The sequence below is a fragment of the Canis lupus genome, chromosome 13, assembly GCF_003254725.2.
Source record: "Canis lupus dingo isolate Sandy chromosome 13, ASM325472v2, whole genome shotgun sequence".
Lineage (NCBI taxonomy): Eukaryota > Metazoa > Chordata > Mammalia > Carnivora > Canidae > Canis > Canis lupus.
In genome coordinates, this window is record NC_064255.1 from 2,880,662 (window position 1) to 2,901,376 (window position 20,715).

The following is a 20,715-nucleotide window of genomic DNA, read 5'->3' on the forward strand; positions in this document are numbered from 1 at the left end:
CTCACTCTGCCTGTGTCTCTGCCTCTCTCTCTCTGTCTCTCATGAATAAATAAATAAAATCTTAAAAAAAAAAAAAACCCTTATCTAATCAATGGATAAATTGTATGATCCTTGAGATCTTAAGAGATAAAAATTTTTCTCTACAGGTACAATTAACCTCTTAGGTTGTGAAAACACTTACGATATATGGCATCAAGTAATGACCTTTCCCCCCAAATCAGTCAATTTACCAGGGCAGAATACATTAGCAAGTTTCTAACTCATGCTTTGATCGAAGGATGATCTATGTATCATATCATCAATGCTTTGACTTTGGCATGTATTCAAAATAAGGAACCATATAAACTCACATGTTATCTAGTTCTGACTGCCCTTTCTGGGGTAGGCTCAACCTGCCTCTACTAACAAGAACTTAAACATTCAATCCTGACTATGGTCTAATATTTTTTTTTTTGGTCAAATAATTCTAATAAAAGGTTATAAACTGAAAAATCTATCTCTGATATATTAGATCATTGGTGCTTTAGTATGATTATAGACTGAAATTAAGAGGAAAAAAGCAAAACTTTAGATAACAATTACACTAGAAACCAACTAAAACACTACTACCTGAATTGGTAGAACCAGACCCTAATCTCTAGGTATCCAAGTACTTCTTTGGAGCAACAGCTTGGTTTAAATAAAGCATAAACTTAAATCAGACAGACTCTGAACGTCCCTCTCATTACATTTTTTTTTTTAAAGATTTTATTTACTTATTCATGAGAGACACAGAGAGAGAGAGAGAGAGGCAGAAACACAGGCAGAGGGAGAAGAGGCTCCATGCAGGGAGCCTGACATGGGACTCGATCCTGGGTCTCCAGGATCAGGCCCTGGGCCAAAGATGGTGCTAAACCACTGAGCCACCAGGGCTGCCCTCATCATTAATTTTGAAATATCAGGCAAATTAATCTCTCAGAGCTAATCTATAAAATTAAATGAAAATCTACTTACATAAAATGATCAAAATGAGTACTTCAAAAGGCTGCTATGAGGTCTAAATGAGAGTATAAATAGGAGAGCACATAGGGACGCCTGGGTGGCTCAAGGGCTGAGCATCTGCTTTTGGCTCAGGGCGCGGTCCCAGGGTCCCTGGATAGAGTTCCATATCGGGCTTCCTGCATGGAGCCTGCTTCTCCTCCTCTCTCTTCCTATGTCTCTGCCTCTTGCTCTCTGTGTCTCTCATGAATAAATAAATAAAATTTAAAAAAATAAAAATAAAGAAAGCACCAATCAGTTCCTGACAGAGGAGGTACTCTATTCAAATATAAGGTATGAAAGCTTGACATTCAAAAATCTGCTTTAGTGCTCTTGTAATCTCATTTTTAATATTCTGAGTTCAGTTATCTAAAATTTGTGTAACTATCAAGAGGTGTGGAATAACATACAAAAGGCTTTCATTTTAAAACAGGACTGTCTTATCAAAGGAAAGGTAACATTTTCCTTATTCTTTTTATGGCAGACTTGTAAAGCACATAAACTATGGAGGTAAACTGCCTAAATTCAAATCTTAGCTCACTGTTTACTAGCTGCAACATCTTGACAAAATTCTGAAATCTCCCTGGGCCTCAGGTTTCTCATTTGTAAAAGGTAGGTATTATTAGTAGATATAATATACATGGTTGTTGTGAGAATTAAATGAGTTAATATATAGAAAGATTTAGAACAGAACAAGGGTTACCTTTGGAGAATAAAACAGTCTAATCTGAACCAGCATTCTCTAACCAACTATTTTCTTTCAAGTACTGTGTAAACTAATCAAGAAGTCACATAGGAAACATTTGCACTATAGATACTAACTTTATTTTTTTTAGACTATTTATTTACTCATGAGAGATACACAAAGAGAGGCAGAGACCTAGGGAGAGGGAGAAGCAGGCTCCCTATGGGGAGCCCGATGTGGAGCTAGATCCCAGGACCTCAGGATCACGCCCTGAGCCAAAAGCAGATGCTTCACCACTGAGCCACAGGTGCCCTAGAACACTAACTTTAAAATATCACCTTAACCAACCAACCCACCACCGTCCCAGAAACCCACCTTAGTTCCAAGACTCTCCCCTCTTATGTGATCTAATTTCCTTAGGTTTAAAAAATGCTAACTTATTCCTCTAACCATAGTACTTATTTTTTTTTAGAACAAAAAATATTTTATTAAAACATAAGATTTAAACAAGTTTCCAGACAACCCATACAAAATGGTCACAAGCTTTTTCTTGAAGGAAGGATTCTACACTTGACAGCAAAGTCACAATGTTATTAGTGAGGGCTGTAATGTTTGTTTAATGTTCCCATTTTGGTTCAATCAAGTTTGTCCATCTACAGCATCTAAATCGAGTTAGACTTGGCTAGAGAGCATATTCTAAAGAACTGGCTAGCTGCTTTTAACCAATGCAATTAGATCACCATAAAAAGGGGGAAAGGAGGGGCAGCCCGGGTGGCTCTGAGGTTTAGCGCCACCTTCAGCCCAGGGCCTGATCCTGGAGACCCAGGGTTCGAGTCCCATGTCCGGCTCCCTGCATGGAGCCTGCTTCTCTCCCTCTACCTGTGTCTCTGCCTCTCTCTCTCTCTCTCTCTCTCATGAATAGGTAAAATCTTTAAAAGGGGGGGGGAGCCCATAAAAATAAAACTACCAATCCCCCTCAAAAAAATTTAAAAAATAATAATAAAGAAAAACAACTGCAGCTAACCCTGACAACTACCTTCATTCACAGTGCTTTATACTTAAACCATGATGGGGGAAATGAATAAAAGCAGAGGGGCCACTGCTTTTAAATGTTTGACAACAATCCAGATGGTACTTCTAGCCTCTGCTCGTGCTTTACAACAGTGAATCAGGACAAGATATAGATTTGCTAATGTGCATTTAATCACCAAAGGACTGAAGATGTCTGGGCTTTTATTCTGTAATGTTTCTAAGACTGTGTCCATTAAATGCAAACAAAAAAGGAAGAAGTCTTGGCAGAACAGGAGCACACTTGATGATCAGATCGATTTTCATTTTTTTTTAAGATTTTATTATTATTTATGAGAGAGAGAGAGAGAGAGAGAGAGGCAGGCAGAGGCACAGGCAGAGGGAGAAGCAGGCTCCTTGCAGGGAGCCCGACATGGGACCTGATCCCTGGTCTCCAGGATCAGGCCCTGGGCCGAAGGCGACACTAAACCGCTGAGCCACCTGGGCCGCCCTCGATTTTAAATTATCATTCACGGCATATAGCCTCGTCCGTGCTCTCGCTGTTTCTATGGCTTGGGCTTCGCTGGTCTTCCACTCTTCCGCTACATCATTTGCTAATGGATCATCTGGATTGGGAACACTTAACAAAGCCTGGATCGATAGCAGAACTGTGCGGACCTGCAGTGCTGGGGACCACTTATCTTTCAAAATATCTAAACATATTTTTCCCAACTTGCCTACATTAGGATGATAAATTTTGGTCATGAAACGTACTGTAGGGGCTGCCACCGGGTATTCCTCTGGAAGGAATACTTCAAGTTTAAAAGTCCCTCCCTCAAAGGGGGAATCCTGGGGGCCAGCAGTGACCACATGAAAATACAGGCGTTGCTCTCATCTGGCTTTAATGCCAGGTTCTGGTTCTGCCAGCAAACACTGGGTTTCCTTGATAATCCTGCGGGGCAGCCCAGACATCATGCCATTTGTTTTCTTTCCTTAAATTGACAAGTTCACTTCCTTCATTTTCAAGATGTCTGCCAAATACTCAAGCCTAAATGATCATAGCTTGCCTGTCATTTGTTGGGAGTGTTCTGTGGGGGAAGACAAGGGGACAGCTTTTTCAGTTCACCATTCAAATGATCATAAAACTTTCCCTGGAAATAGCTGCTATACTTCTCATTATGCCTCACAAAATATTAAAAGATATCTATAGGGGCACCTGAGTGGCTCAGTTGGTTAAGTGTCTGTCTTTGGCTCAGGTCATGCTCTCTGGGTCTTGGGATCAAAACTCATATTGGGATCCCTGCTCAGCGGGAAGCCTGCTTCACCTTGTCTCTCTCTCCCTCTGCTTGTGTACACTCTTTCTCAATTAAATAAAACCTTAAAAAAAGAGAGAAAGAGATTACCTACATTAAGGACTACTAATGATTTTATATAGTTTCAAGGACAGTAAAGCCAGTCTCCACTTCCCCACCCCCCCAAAAAACTGGATGTATAGTGGTGAGAACTATATAAATTACTAATACAGTAATGGTGCCTCTACTATCTTTATTAGCATCAAGACCAGCAGTTTTTGCTTGAGTGCTAATGTCCACACAGTGAAGAGTCAACGGTGACTTAAATATTATCAGGAAAATAGTTGTGACCTCATGGACCACCCCCTCATCCCCTAAAAGGCGTCCACAGATCACTCTTAAGAACTACTGATTTAGGTAGGAGTGCCTGGGTGGCTCAGCTGGTTAACCTATCTACCTTTGGCTCAGGTCATGATCCTGGGGCCCTAGGATAGAGCCCTGCATCTGGCCCATCTGGCTCCCTGCTTGGCAGTGAGCTTCTCCCTCTCCCTCTGCCTGCCACTCCCCCCGCCTGTGTGCCTTCTCTCTGAAAAATAAATAAATCTTAAAAAAAAAAAAAAAAAAAAAAAGAACTGTTGATTTAAAGTAATCTGTGCTAAATATCACCCATCTTTCAATATCCAGCTCTAATTCCATGCTCTCCCTAAAGCTAATTCTCAAAACTACTCAGTTTAGGCCTATGTTTTCTGTATCTCTAGTAATTTAGTAAAGGACTTCTTTAAAAAAGAAGATTTTATTTTAGAGATACAGCAAGGGAGTGAGCAAACAAATGAGGGAGCACAAACAAGGGAAGAGCAGAGGGAGACGGACAAGCAGACTGTGCTTAAGCAAGAGCCCAACACAGGGCTCAATCCCACGACCCTAAGATCATGACCTGTGCTGAAATCAAGAGTTGGGTGCTTAATCAACTGAGCCACCCAGACACCCCCAAGAGCTTTTAATTAAAGAAAAAAGGAAATATCCTAATGTCAATAATGGACTAGCTAAATAAATTATATTACACCCATACATAACACTAGAAAACATTTTTTAAAATGTGTGTCGATATGGAATGAAGCATTAAGACATGCACCATGTATATATGTGTGTGCACTGCTGTGTCCACACTTTACAGCATACCTTGGGGTTTTGGGGGTTTTGTTTTTTAAAGATTTTATATTTAAGTTATCTCTACACCCAACGTAGGGCTCTAACTTACAACCCTGAAATCAGGAGTCCTGTATCTACTGACTGAGTCAACCAAGGGCTCCCAAAATACTTTATGATCCTAATTCATGTATCTTCTTCAAGGACAGAATTGTTTGCATGGGAACCATAAATTCCCAGGATACAACAAACAGGACTAGGACTAATACAGATTACCTCTGAGCAGATAGGACAAAAATCAGAAAATTTTTATTCTTATTTTTTTGCTTCATATCCTATGCTCTATAACACCTAAATTATTATCCAGAGTAATTATAATTTAAAATTAAAAGTTCTAAGTTTATACCTTTAACTTGTCACATATGTAATCTTTTCTTAACCTTCTTATAGGCTCTTTAAAGACACATGTTTTATACATATTAACATATTAGGTCCTTAAACATTAAATCCCCAGGCTGAATTACATATGCATAGTTAGAACAGCTTCATTTTAATATAAGAAAACTAGAATAATCTTGAGAGTAAAGGAAATAATCTTAGCTCAGCCACCTGAAGACTATCAAGAGTTTATCATTTTTTTAAAAGATTTTATTTATTTATTCTTGACAGACACAGAGAGAGAGAGAGAGAGGCAGAGACACAGGCAGAGGGAGAAGCAGGCTCCATGCAGGGAGCCTAACGTGGATCACACGCCGGGCCGAAGGAGGCGCTAAACCACTGGGCCACCAGGGCTGCCCAAGAGTTTATCATCTTACCCAATTTCTAGTTGAGACAAAACGTGATAGAAATTCTTAAGGTTGGTACTGTTAGATAATGATTATTTTGCAAAGAGTAAAAACAATGTATTGCTTCTCTAAATACCTAAGAAACTGCTAAAAATGACAAGTGTTTGGTTTCTGTAAGCACATATACAAATAACCCTTGAATAACACGTTTGAACTACACAAGTCCACCTATAAGTGTTTTTTTTAGAGTACTGTAAATGTATTTTCTTAATAACATTTTTTTTCTAATTTTAAGAATACAGTGTACAACACATATAACATACAAAATATGTTAACAGATTATTTGTTACTGGTAAGGCTTCCAGTCAACAGTAGGCTGTTAAGTTTTGGGGGAGTCTATCAATTTTCAACTGCACCCCATCCCTCACATAGCGCAAGGGTCAACTATATTCAGAAACAGCAGCCAAGGGGCAGGCTAGGTACATATATATCCTAACATGGTTGCAGGACTCCTGGAAAAGCTCCAGGTTTCTTATGTAATTATGACCCTAAAGGAGGCTAAGGGAGATAAAAATCCAACAGAGATAGGGTCTTCTTGTGTTTCATCACAGCATTAATTTCAAAGCCCTCCTTCCAATTTTATCCCAGGAAAATGTCTCTAATGCATGAACACTTCCTACCCCACCACTATTCCTTAGATTTTCTTTAAATTCAAGGTCACTTTTTCTTCCTTTCTTTTCCTTTTTTGAAGATTGTATTTATTTATTCATGAGAGAGACAGAGAGAGAGAAAGGCAGAGACATAGGCAGAGGGAGTAGCAGGCTCCCTGCAGGGAGTCCACAATCCTGGGGTCTGGGACTCCAGGATCACGCCCTGAGCCTAAGGCAGATGCTCAACCACTGAGTCACCCAGGGAGGTGTCCCTCCCTCTTCCTTACTTTCTTAAAAATTAACAAATACCTATTATAAAGTATTTATATATACATTTATTTCAGCCCTAAAGAATAGTCACTATGCACTTAAGTTAACTTACTGGTCTATGTGCTGTGACTTGGGCTTGCCAATTACTATACATGAAGCCAGCTAATGAACAACGTATTTCAAAGGAAATAAGTTACAGAACTGGGATATCTTCCCCCTTTCTTTTCTTTCTTTTTTTTTTTTTTTTTTAAGATTTTATTTATTTATTCATAGAGACAGACAGAGAGAGAGAGAGAGAGAGAGGCAGAGACACAGGCAGAGGGAGAAGCAGGCTCCATGCAGGGAACCCGACGTGGGACCTGATCCTGGGTCTCCAGGATAACACCTCAGGCTGCAGGCGGTGCTAAACCGCTGTGCCACGGGGGGCTGCCCTCTTCCCCCTTTCAAAGAGTTAATTCATTCATCAGAAAATGACATAACCCATTTAGAAAGTACTTTGGCAAAATACATTCTGTTCATAACCTTTGGCAAAACATACTATGGGGTGTCTATCTTTTAAAAAAAATTCAACTGATTGATACTTTCTTTTGTATCACAGGGGGTTTCTAGAAGTCCTCAGCAGTTTAATGTCCCATCTAAATATTAATTGGTAAAGTGGCAGGATGATAATATGTGTCTCCTAGAGAGCACAATATCACTTCCAGGAAATGGAATTCTTCCCCCAAAATGCACAATCTGAATTACGAGAACTCAGAGAAAATCAAATTGAGGGATAGTCAACAGAATAATAGGCTAGTGCTCTTGAAAAAAGTGGCAAAATCACAAAAGGGAAAGCAGTTAAAAATTGATCCAGAATAAAGGAGAATAAGGAGACAGGACAATGAAAAGTGTGATCCTGGGTTGAATTCTGGACCAGAATTAGGATATAGTGGTACTATCGATGAATAAATTCTACAGGTTATACAGTTTTATTTCAACAATTATTTCACAAAAAATTGATAATTATACTGTGGTTATATAGGAGATGTTAACATTTAGGGAATCAGGTAAAGGATATATGGGAAATACTCATATATTTTTCCAATTTTTTCCCAAGTTTGAAATTATTTCAAAATGAGAAGTTAAAAAAGACAACTAGTTAAAATTTAATTACCATATGTAAAAAAAGGTTATTTTCTCTTTGGGTTAATATGTTATATAAAATATGTTTTGGGCAGCCCCGGTGGCTCAGAGGTTTAGCACCACCTTCAGCCAGGGGCGTGATCCTGGAGACCCGAGATCGAGTCCTACATCGGGCTCCCTGCATGGAGCCTGCTTCTCCCTCTGCTTGTGTCTCTGCCTCTTGCTCTCTCTGTCTCTCATCAATCAATAAATAAAATCTTTAAAATATATGTTTTAAAGAAAAATCTTAAAAAAAAAATCTTTTTTAATAGTATTTCTAGAACAATGACAATACCAGTGATTTTATTCTCCATCCTCATATACTTTTTGTGCTCAATTGTGTTTTTCAAATTTCCTTACTGGATTGGTAAGTGCTGATGCATTTATAAACAAAAATACAAGGGTTAGAAAGGAGGTTCTTACTTTTTCTTAGAGTATTCCACCAATAGCGCCAAATTTAATTTCCATTAAGAAAAATATACATAAAATGTCATTAGCAAACAGTAAATAGCCCCCAGAATATCAAAGCAAATGAACCCCTAATGAGACTTTTATGGACTGCAATTTGAAAATATGCCTGGAGTATGTCTCCTTTGACTTGACCTCACCAAATATGTGAATGGGAAAGATCAAGCTCTCATAACCCATTCCTCTGTTTTAGACTGTACTACCATGGCCCTCTTCCATGAAAAGAAATGAAGAGAGGTTAACACACAGATAAATGGCTTTCATACAAATCATGCATGAAAAATTCCAGTGGTTAAAAGAGAAAAGGGGGCAGGAAGCTGAGGCACAAAGGCTTTCAAATGAGATTCTCATTATTTCCATTTAAGTATTAGAATCCTAAAATATAGTCTAAATTTGAAGCCATTGTTCTTAATGGAATTAAAGAGGTAATTTTTCCAGTTATCCCAACAATCCCCAATAACTCATACTTGTAGGAGAGTAAGCATCATGTCTCAGTCTACAACTAAGGTGATACAGTAAGAGATAGAAAATATTATGTTTAGGGTATGACCTAATAGAAGTCACTGAACCTCTGAGCTTCAGTTTCTTACCTGTGAAAATAAAAAATCTAGGGTGGATGCTTCTTCAAGCCTGAAGTTCAATGATTCTATAAAGTTCAACTCCCAATTTATTATTATAAAACTTGCAACATTCTGAAGTCATTTTTAGCAATAACCTCAACAGGAAATTTAATTCCAATATTACAGCACATTGCGTAAAGTCAAATTTCTAGTCTTGCGAATTAAGCAAGAATAATTCTGTGCAGAGAATATTCCCAGAACTTTCACTTTACTCTGCAGAGCCACGGAGCCTTTTATCATTCCTAGATCTAAAAAAAAGCAGGCTTTTTTGTTGCCAATAGGAGCCCATCAACTTGGAAATTAGTCTCTTGCTCCCCCTTGTGGCTGGAATGGACTTATTTCTTTGAACTGCAACTTAGTTGCTTCCAACCAACCAATTAGAAAAATGCTTCACCAAAAATGCTAATGAATCGGGCTGTTTCAAGAACTAATTTGCAGACATTTTGACTTAAACTCACCTTCCTATGCTTTATTGATCTACAAGAATAAAATTTTAGGTGTCCTATGAATAAGGTCATTTAGTATGAAAAAACAGAGCTACTTAACTTTCAAGGATGGGATCAGAGAGAATTCTAATCAATGAATTCTAATCAATCACTTAACTGAATACATTTTCTATTAATAAATAAATGGCAAATCCTCACCATTTAACTTCTATAAAGTCAACAACTGAATTAGAGAAAACCACGATATATTAACCTTGGTGTTTAAGGAATATTAAAAATCAAAAACGTAATCCTAATTCCTGCTGACAGCTATAGTAGTTGCTCCCTGAAGTTTTCTCCCAAAATGAATCAAAAAACATCTGCAGAAAATGCTGACAGCCTGGTGTTCTAGAACATTTTGTATGCATTTCTGAAAAATCAGCTGGTTGAAAGGACTCACAGTTAAGTGGGATGAGGAATTGCTAAGTTAAATCAGGTTCAGAGGAACGTCTGGGTGGCTCAGTGGTTGAGCGTCTACACCCTTTGGCTCAGGGTGTGATCCTGGAGTCCTGTGATCTGGAGTCCCGGGACCAAGTGCCATTATCGGGCTTCCTGAATGGAGCCTGCTTCTCCCTATGCCTGTCTGTGTCTCTGTGTCTCATGAATAAATAAAATTAAAAAAAAAAAAAAAGTAAATGGTAGGAGAATTTACAGAGCACTAGGTGTTAACTGCTAAAATTGTTCTGACATGCTTAGGGGCTTTCCTCTTCCTCCTCTGACGCAGAACCCTTTTTAGAGTTGGCATCAACCGTGACCTGGGCTGGTCGCTAACCAAGTATTTCCACCACAAAACACTTGTTTAAAATGCCTCATTTTTCATAGTTTTTTAATTTGCACATGCACACTCTATATTATTATGAACTTCCTAGTGGGACTAGATATTATCCGTTGCTTTTTTAAAAAAGGTGAAGTCTTTCACATTCAACCAACATGAAGTCTTTGTTATTTGTGGTTGTGTTCATTTTCTTAAGTTGTCAAGATTTTTTTAAGAAAAGGGGCTTTTGGGCAGCCCAGGTGGCTCAGCGGTTTAGTGCCACCTTCAGCCCAGGATGTGAGTCTCCCAGGTCGGGCTCCCTGCATGGAGCCTGCTTCTCCCTCTGCCTTTGCGCCTCTTTCTCTCTCTGTCTCTAATAAATAAATAAAATCTTTAAAGGGGGGGGGGGCTTTTAATATTTATTATACTTTTTAATAGCACAGGGAGCTTATAAAATAAACATTAAATATAAGAAGTTTAAGCAGTTAATCAAAATTCTTATATTTAACCTCAAAATTAATTAAACAACACTGAAGTGACCATCAGAGATACAAAAAAAGGTTAAGCAGTATATTTGTTATTTAATATCACCATGGGTGTGTATTCAGTCAGTAATTCTCAAAACATCCTCAAGGTAGATCCTCACTGCCATTTTGAAGATGGGGAAATAAAGCTAGAGATGGAATAACTAGCTCAAAGTCATAAAATGAATAAAAATTTCAAACTCCAAAAGTTTGCACAGCTTGTGCTAGATTCTACCATACCTTTAAAAGGTAGTACATATTTTAGTTTCCTTTATTTTTATTTTTTTTAAAGATTTTATTTATTCATTCATAGACACAGAGAGAGAGAGGCAGAGGGAGAAGCAGGGAGCCCGATGTGGGACTTGATCCTGGGTCTCCAGGATCACACCCCAGGCTGCAGGCGGTGCCAAACCGCTGCACCACCAGGGCTGCCCCAGTTTCCTTTATTTTTAGAAAAATTACACGATTATTCTTCAAGTCTTATCCCTTTGATCCAATTACTTTGCCTGATAAGCCTATCAAATAAAAACAACCAAAGGGGAAACTGAAAAGTAGTCCTCAATATATCACTATTTCTAAACATCTTCCAAACACCTTAGTAAAGTACTCAAATTACTGAATTGAGAACTTGTTAAGTATATTAGAGCCTTCCTATACATAATACTGCCCTCAACTGTCAATTCCATAGAACTGCATTTTAAAAATAATGCATTTGGAGGTAAGATTTTAATGTCCCTGGGTTAAATGTGGTCCAAGCAGGTCTACGTTCTAAACTCTGGGCAATGGTGTTTATTATGTTTTCAGAAGCAAAAAAAAATATGAGCAGACAAGTTCATCAGTCTTGGATCAGCATGCAGGTGTTTTTCAGAAAAGCATTTGTAGGGCAGCCCGGGTGGCTCAGTGGTTTAGCGCCGCCCTCAGCCCAGAGCGTGATCCTGGAGTCCCACGATTGAGTCCCGCATTGGGCTCCCTGCATGGAGCCTGCTTCTCCCTCTGCCTGTGTCTCTGCCTCTCTCTCTCTGTCTCTCATGAATAAATAAGTAAAATCTTTTAAAAAACAATTCAAGTAAATGAAATCCCAATACAAGAAAAATTGAACACTCCTTGCAAATTAAATTCAATTGAGTCTTTCCTATATTAAAATAAATAAATCAACAAGCGTATCTACCTGCAGGTCAACCCAGTGAGCAAAGTCTTCTTTTATTTTGTTTAAAGATTTTATTTATTGATTGATGAGAGATACAGAAAGAGAGAGGCAGAGAAACAGGCAGAGGGAGAAGCAAATTCCATGCAGGGAGCCCGATGTGGGACTGCATCCTGGTACTCCAGGATCACACCCTAAGCCGAAGGCAGACGCGCTCAACCGCTGAGCCACCCAGGCATCCCCAGCAAAGTCTTATTTTTATTTTGGTCTACTTAACTCTACACACTAACATTTGAGAGATGGTCCTTACATTCTCTACAGTTAACACCACTGTAAGCCATTATTTTTATTTGGGGGAGAAAGGAAGAATGCTCACAATAAATCCTGTGAAAAGAAGGGGCAGGGACCCCTGGGTGGCGCAGCGGTTTGGCACCTGCCTTTGGCCCAGGGCGCGATCCTGGAGACCCAGGATCGAATCCCACGTCGGGCTCCCGGTGCATGGAGCCTGCTTCTCCCTCTTCCTGTGTCTCTGCCTCTCTCTCTGTCTCTCTCTGTGTGTGTGACTATCATAAATAAATAAAAAATTTAAAAAAAAAAAAAAAAAAAAAAAGGAAGGGGCAGCCCGGATGGCTCAGCGGTTTGGCACTAACTTCAGCCCAGGGCCTGATCCTGGAGACACAAGATTGAGTCCCACGTCAGGCTCCCTGCATGGGGCCTGCTTCTCCCTTTGCCGGTGTCTCTGCTCCCCTTTCTCTGTCTCTCTCATGAATGAATAAATAAAAATCTTTAAAAAAAATTCCATGAAAAGAAAGTCACAAAAAGTTAATATGCTGAAACCTTTTAGTAATCTATTCCAATATAAACAAATGTGCGTATCACAGAATCATACTGATATCAAATCAGCTATACATCCATACTTTGTTGCCTCAAGAGTCACACTGCAGCAATAAATAATCCAAGAGAACACAAAAGAAAACTCTGGCAAGATACAAGACTATTCCATAGGGCTCCTGAATGGCTCAGTTGGTTAAGTTCTGCCTTCTGCTCAGGTCATCATTTTAGGATCCCATTAAGCTCAGCAGGGAGCCTGCTTCTCCTTCTCCCTCTGCCTGCAACTCCCCTTGCTTGTGTGTGCGCATGCTTGCACTGTCAAATAAATAAATAAAATCTTAAGAAAAAAAGACTATTCTATAACATTACTACTTATGTCACATTATCTTACCAGAAAATGCACAACTAAATCAATGACAAGTGGTACTACATTTTTCTGATAGAAGTTTTTCATTCAGAAAGGATAAATGAAGAATGACCTACTGCACAAAAATGTGAGATGCTGTGGCTAAACATGCCATTCCTCCCAAGCCAAATTCAAATTTGTGTTAAAAAATATGGATATGCTTAATATCAAATTAAATACCACAAATTTCAGTGGTCTGTCCTGTTTTCAAGGAGAATGAAGCTAATCCTCTGAAGTTGAAAAAAAAAAAAAAAAAAGAACAAGACTGGGATGCCTGGGTGGCTCAGCGGTTGAGCATCTGCCTTCAGCTCAGGGCATGATCCCCCAGTCCTGGGATCGAGTCCCACATCAGGCTCCCTGCATGGAGCCTGCTTCTCCTTCTACCTGTGTCTCTGCCTCTGTTGTGTGTGTTTCTCATGAATAAATAAATAAAATCTTTAAAAAAAAATGAACAAGATTAAATTCTAAATCAGAGTAATGAAGCAGAAACCCTCAGGCCATAAATATGAGAATTCCAGTGGTTTGCCTTAGGACATAGTAAGAACAACTAGAGCCAAAGGCTCTATTGGATTTTGGCAAAATCAACTGGAACAGAAAGAAATCAGTGTTTCACAGAAATAATCAGAGCTGTATGCAGCACAGAACTGCTAAAATTAAGTCGACAGAAAAGACAGGTAACTTAAAAAAAAAAAAGAGAACTCTGGCTTTTAGCATACTGAAACTTACAGCAATTTTAAATCCCCTAAAAAGCAGTGTTCTCAATGTAAAACTATCATACTAAAGAACTACAAGAACCAGGATGAAATTCCTAAAACCTATTATAATTTCAATGGATGATAATAAGTTTTTAAGTGTTTCACATCAGAACATCTACAACTTTTTAAAAGAAAATTTCTCATACACACATATATTCTTCACTATGAATATACCAAGGATCACCTACTTTGGGATCAAAAATGTGTAGTCAAATTAATCTCAATAGCCCAGTAACACTATAAAGGCAAAACTATTTCATATATTGGGTTCCCCTTATATGCTAGAAATACTTATCAGCTATGAAAAAACACTATATTCATGGGAGGAAAAACCCTAAATCTTTCATAGGTTAAAGCCTCAATTACAAAAACAAGATTAAAATATAAACAATGATTAACAAACTATATAATGGAGGACACTGAGAATCTATTCTGATAATAGTAAAAGAAAATGAGTCCAAAAAACCAGACTATATGGGACGTCTGGGTGGCTTGGCAGATTGAGCGTCTGCCTTTGGCTCAGGGCGTGATTGTGGAGTCCTGGGATCAAGTCCCATATCAGGCTCCCATGTAGAGCCTGCTTCTCCCTCTGCCTGTGTCTCTCTGCCTTTCTCTCTCTCATGAATAAATAAATAAAATCTTAAAAAAAAAAAAAAAAAAAAAAAAGAACCAGACTATAAAAGATCAAATCTTCAAAAAATCTGTAAAATTATAAAAGCGGATTTTCCTTATAAAAACAAGAATTTTTGCATGTCTACCAACCCACTTTTTAAGAGGCAAAATTTGGTGTCACTTTCCATGGGCTTTCAAGTCCCTCACTCTTTAGTTTGTAACATTAACTAGGCATTATACTAGGCATACATATTAGTACAGTACGATCTAACCAGTACCCATCCCTCCTAGTCTCATCTCTTGCAAAATTATCGAAAAAGGCTTCTTTTTAAAAAATATTTATTTATTCATGATAGACAGAGAGAGAGAGAGGCAGAGGGAGAAGCAGGCTCCGGGAGCCTGACGCGGGACTCGATCCCGGGACTCCAGGATCACGCCCTGGGCCAAAGGCAGGCGCCAAACCACTGAGCCACCCAGGGATACCTGAAAAAGGCTTTTAAATAAAGGAAGCAATGTTCCCATTTAATGTTCTAATAAAAAGATCTAGAATGCAACAACTCTTCTATAAAAGCTTAATGTGCTAGATTAACCAATTTCACTTAATTGATAACCTGGATTATACTATGCTCTTCACTCCTAGGTAAGCAAACATGATAAACACTCATGATTTAGGCCTAAATGCTTGAGGACAGATTTTTCAGCTACTCTCTGGAATCTCCCCCCCTCAGTTTCTATCAGCAGTTACTATTTCTTAAGATACCTGATTAACAGTCCAGTATTTGTTTCCAAAACCATGCGACTATACTGGCTGTAATTACTTAAAATATTATTTACATGATAGGAAATACAAGTGTGAAAAAGTACGTTACTATGAAAACAAAATTGAGTGCTTTGGATAACTAAGGTGGGTTTTTTTTTTTTTTTTGTAACAACTAGTTTTCAAAGGAGTTCTATACAGAAAAATCACTTGAGTTGAAAACTAAAAGTTTAGAAAAATTAGACATTTCTAGAGGGAATCTTAACTAACCAACTGCTTAGCAAACATTAGGTTCTCACTCTACTATGCAAACTCAAACTATTTTATAAAGGACACACTTTTAGGGGTAGTTAGCAAATCATGTGAAAACACTTTGGCCTCACATTAAAAATGGACAAAAGAACATGTTTTAATTTAAAACAAGTATTTAAAATAAATAAATAAATAAATAAATAAATAAATAAATAAATAAATAAAACAAATATTTAAAGCAAGTATGACCACATACTTAAACTCTTTTTCATTTAACCAATTAATTAGGATGCTTCCACCGTACCACTATTGAGGTATACCGCTAGGATTTCTTTACTAATAAAGTTGAGCGTCTTTTATTTTATTTTATTTATTCATGAGATACACACAGAGAGAGAGAGAGGCAGAGACACAGGCAGAGGGAGAAGCAGGCTCCATGCAGGGAGCCTGACGTGGGACTCGATCCGGGTCTCCAGGATCATGCTCTGGGCTGAAGGTGGCCCTAAACCACTGAGCCACCCAGGCTGCCCAAAGTTGAGTGTTCTTAAAAGAGAAAAAGTGAAGAGCAAAATTACTCTTGGTGAGCTATTAAAACTCTAAGGTAGCTTATAGCTTATTTTTCACCTTTCTAGTTCAAAATGCCTCTGTGGGGGCTGCATACAATTTCTTCCTTTTTCTTGAATAGATTAAGAGTTGAATCATTATTTCCTAAGTGTGCCTGTACTACCTATACTTGAGATTTTAACACACTCTAATTCCACTTTTGAACCCTTTTATCTTTTCCTTAGCTCACTCTTAACACGCTAATAATAATAATCTTCACAGCTCATCACTAAAACTAAACATCTCCAAGTTAGCTATCTTACTAGCACAGGTGAAAAGATTCTTAGTGAAATACTACTATACTGAAGGATAGGAAGAAGCCTGCTGCTCTTAATCAAATTGTTGGTTATTCTTCCCCTTCCCACCAAAAAGCAAACACTTGCCTTTCTATTTCCATTCTTTTATTTTCTTCAATTTCCACATCATATACCTCAGACTTTCCAACTATATAAAACACCTCAACAGGTGAAATACTTACTGCTTATCATAGTAACTCTTCAAAAAATACTGAATTTTATTACCAAAAAGGTTCTGTCCAATATATTCCTCCCTGGAAGAGACTGTAGATATCTATATGCCACAGAAGGTCTTCGTATTTTCAAACATACCAAAGCCATTTGACAAAAACATGTAAATATATTAAGTAGTAAAGATGAGTGTAACACTAGAATTCTTTTGAGAAGCCCTTATTCCTTTCTTTTTTCTTTTAAGATTTTATTTATTTATTCATGAGACACACGGCGGGGGGGGGGGGGTCAGAGACACAGGCAGAAGAAGCAGGCTCCATGCAGGGAGCTCGACATGGGACTCGATCCCGGGTCTCCAGGATCACACCCTGGGCTGAAGACAGCGCTAAACTGCTGGGCCACCAGGGCTACCCGAGAAGCCCTTATTCCAATAAAAGAGCTGCCTAGTGATTTTCAGCTTACAATTCCATGTAGCGGTTTTTAAAGCCCAAGGCACGTATTAATATATTCAGAGCAGCAAAGGCCCAAAAGTTACCTGGTTTCCTGGCTTGTTCCTGCTTAATGGCAGTTTGTAGGCTATAGATAAAAACCAATGCCCAGCAACCACACCTTAAAACTGTCTTGGACAAATAAAAATGTAGAGAAGCATAAAAAATGGAACTCAAGTTAACTGAGTAATTTATTATTACTCAACTACCGTTGCCAAGTGTTTGAAATGATAGAATCAAGATTTTACTGCTTCACCTCCTATAAGCAGTGTTTTCAGATTTTTTAAGTAAACTCTGGAAAATATACTGGTCAGTATGGAATCTCAACCCCACAAAAACACAGTTTTTATGGCTTCTTGGATCTTTTAAATCCTATTTCTGGACTCCGGAGTTAGGAGACTCCTGATTTTCATTTTCCATAACAATCCTATGCGGTAGACATACCTATTACCCCATAATCCTATGGGGTAGTCTCTCAAAGGGACTAAATGATTTCCTTAGGCCTTGCAACGATTAGATGGTAAAAAGCTACTCTGACTTAAAAAGGTGGTGTTCTTCTTACACCACTACATTCTTTTTTGAGCTGGAATTAGGTTTTCTAGTATGTATTTTGTCATCTCATGCTCAAGACAAAACTATCCAGTTTTTGGCTTCTTCTTGTGGGTTTATACAGAGGAGGGTAGTAGAGATCACTAGTGTGGAGTCCTTGCCCCACTACCAAGAGAGCTTTTGGTCTAAGATCTATCGGCAGGAAAGGCAGATAGCATTGGTTCACATACTGCAAACTTCAATTAATAACACAGGGAAGAGCCCCAAGTTCTCTTGCAAAAAGAAAAGTCCATGTTGTGAAGAATACACTTGTGACCATTTTCCACAGTAATGCTCTAAAACTCTTGTACAAAGTACAAGACTACCCTTTCTCCACTTAGTAAATGATATAAACACTTGATAAATCCACGTAACCAGAACGGCAGTAACCATTTGAGAAGAGACTAAAGAGTTCTTCAGAAAAACTTAGCTCCTTTTTATGGGAAGAGGTCTTGGCTAGTATGATATAGGTGCTCAACAGAACAATGCAGTCTAGTTTATCACTAACACAACAGACCAGTAAGTTTAATTCTGAAAAGGGATTACCCACTTATTTTTCTCAAATGGAAAAAAACCAAAGTTCAAAAAAAAAAAAAAAACCCAGAAAAATATGATTATGATTTTTACCATATAAGATCTTAAAATATAAACTTTCACTAATCATCAAGTACATCAAAAAATTTTTTTCTCTAGGAGAAAGGTCAGTTCTGCTATATTTTATTCTTACATTTTACTCAAAAAGGGGAAAAGGAATTCTATGCAAGATGTTTCCAGAGCCAACATGACCTGTATGAAAAAAAGATAGGCCTACATGAAAAAGAACAACATCTGTAAATAATAATAATCTGAATTGTCCAAGATGAAACAGAAAAGGCCTTGGAAAATCAGCAGTGCTGCTGACCTAGTTCTATTACCCTCTTTTTCATAAGAAGCCTTTTTCTTTATTTACCCAGCAAATACTTGAATAGATACTATATGTTAGGAAGTATAAACTATACAAGTATCACTAGAGCAGAGCTGAAAGATTTGCTTTTAGATCACTAAAAGACCAAGGCTGGAAGCAAAAATTTGTTTAGCTTTTGTATGGTAAAGGAATTAAATTTTCATGTATCTATAGTCTTAAGGTGGAAACTTCATTTAGACTTGGTAAAATGAATGTACTATTCTGATGGAGAACACGGGTAGGCACCAATATCAAATCCCCTTAATAATCATATCAACAAAGAAGCTATTTACAGATCAATCTAAGTATTCCCATCCACTGACCCTATGCAGTATTTTTGTTTTTTGGATAAGGAAACCAAAGGGAAACAAAGTTAAAACTGCTACAGTCTTTTCCTAGGAAAATCCTTGCAATGACAGGAATTTTTATACCTTGTCTGGGGAAAACATGCAAATACCTACCTGGGATAGCAAAGAAGCTTGTTAGTAAAGAGTAAATGTTATTACTATATGCCCTTTTATTCCTAAGATTGGCTTTTGTCTTAAATTATAACTTACAACAAACTCTTGTATTATCTGATCAGGTGCAATAATTGGAGGAAAAACACCAGAGCAAACAAAATTCAGTAACATATACACAGCTATTAGTCACTAAAGAGAGCAAAGGAGAAAAAACCCAGCACATTTTTTTTATTATAGAAAGATATATTTTTGAGTTTTAAATATTCTTATTACCTTAGCAAACCACAGGAGAAACATTTGTTATTTAGCCTCAATAAAAACATGGAATTCCTTTCCCATCTTAAATAAATGATACGTATAAATGTAAAAATTTAAAAAACGAAAACAAAAAACCAGGAGACATTACGTAAGGCTCTGTGAGCCCATGTTAAGTTAAAAAATAATCACTCTTTAAAAGACACCCTGAAGAAAATATCATTTGAGAAAAGTATTTTAATTTAGGACTTAAAGCTATCCCATTAATAATTAAAAACTTGTATAAAAGAATCTTAATACCAACACCAGCTTAACAAAGCCCCAAACCTAAAACCCCATCATAAATAATCCTATATTGCTCATTAGTCTTTCCACGAAGAAGTTTCAAAGTAAATGTGCACCTGGATTTCTGAGTCCCAGAATCAATAACCTGTCCAGAGAAAATGGGACAGTCAATACAAGAGCCCTACCATATTGAGACCCAATGTGTAACGTGAAGTCCTGCAGGTAATTTAGTAAAATCACTCCTGGTTCATTAAAAAAGAAAAACTATTAATGTATATATGTTATATGTTAAATGATTGGATCTTCTACCATTTATCCTAAGATTTAAACTTTTCTGAGAAATCTATCATTTTAAGAAAGATTAATATGAATTAAAATGCAATGTTCAATTTTTTAAAGTTTTTTAGAGAAGCAGTGCTTCAACACAGTATTTACTAAATTCTTAAAATATTTGAAACTAGAAAAATCATTTGATTTACTCTTTTATTGTGGTTGTCAGTGTTCAAAGTTGATTTTAACACTTAAATGCAGGAAGAGGCAAAAAGCAACTCTGAAGCCACAATTTTCTGCATAACTGATACTTTACACTATAGTGGCAAAACCAGGGAAGGGTATTTTGTCTACAATGAGTCTCCCATTACGTCTCTTACGACAAGATGTGTAAAACTCCTGCATCTACTGACGTAGTTAAGAAAATGAGCTCTAAAACTACTGCAAATGTTTTAACCACAAATGAAATAAGTTTTATTTATTTCATTTAATAGAAAATACACTACCAGTCTTTTTCAGTCTACCTGAACTGATAATCAGTACTGGATTTATTTTATACAAATTTAACTACAACTGTTTTTAATATCTTTTAGTAAGGACTCCTAGAAGACTTCAAAATTTAGAACACTCAATTTTTTTTAAAGAAAGGAAAAACCAAAAGAAAAAAGTTGAGAGTAACATCTGATAATCATTATAGGAACCCTAGCTTATAACGAAGCTGGACTGAATGTTT

General features: G+C 37.5%; 1 protein-coding gene and 1 pseudogene across 2 annotated transcripts in view; both read right to left on the minus strand.

Annotated features, from left to right (window-relative positions):
• The window catches only part of YWHAZ (tyrosine 3-monooxygenase/tryptophan 5-monooxygenase activation protein zeta), a 35,459-nt gene that overhangs the window by 11,341 nt on the left and 3,403 nt on the right, over positions 1 to 20,715 (minus strand). The gene's annotated exons all lie outside the window — the stretch shown is intronic.
• On the minus strand, positions 2,884 to 20,714 carry LOC125752404 (ubiquitin-conjugating enzyme E2 N-like; annotated as a pseudogene).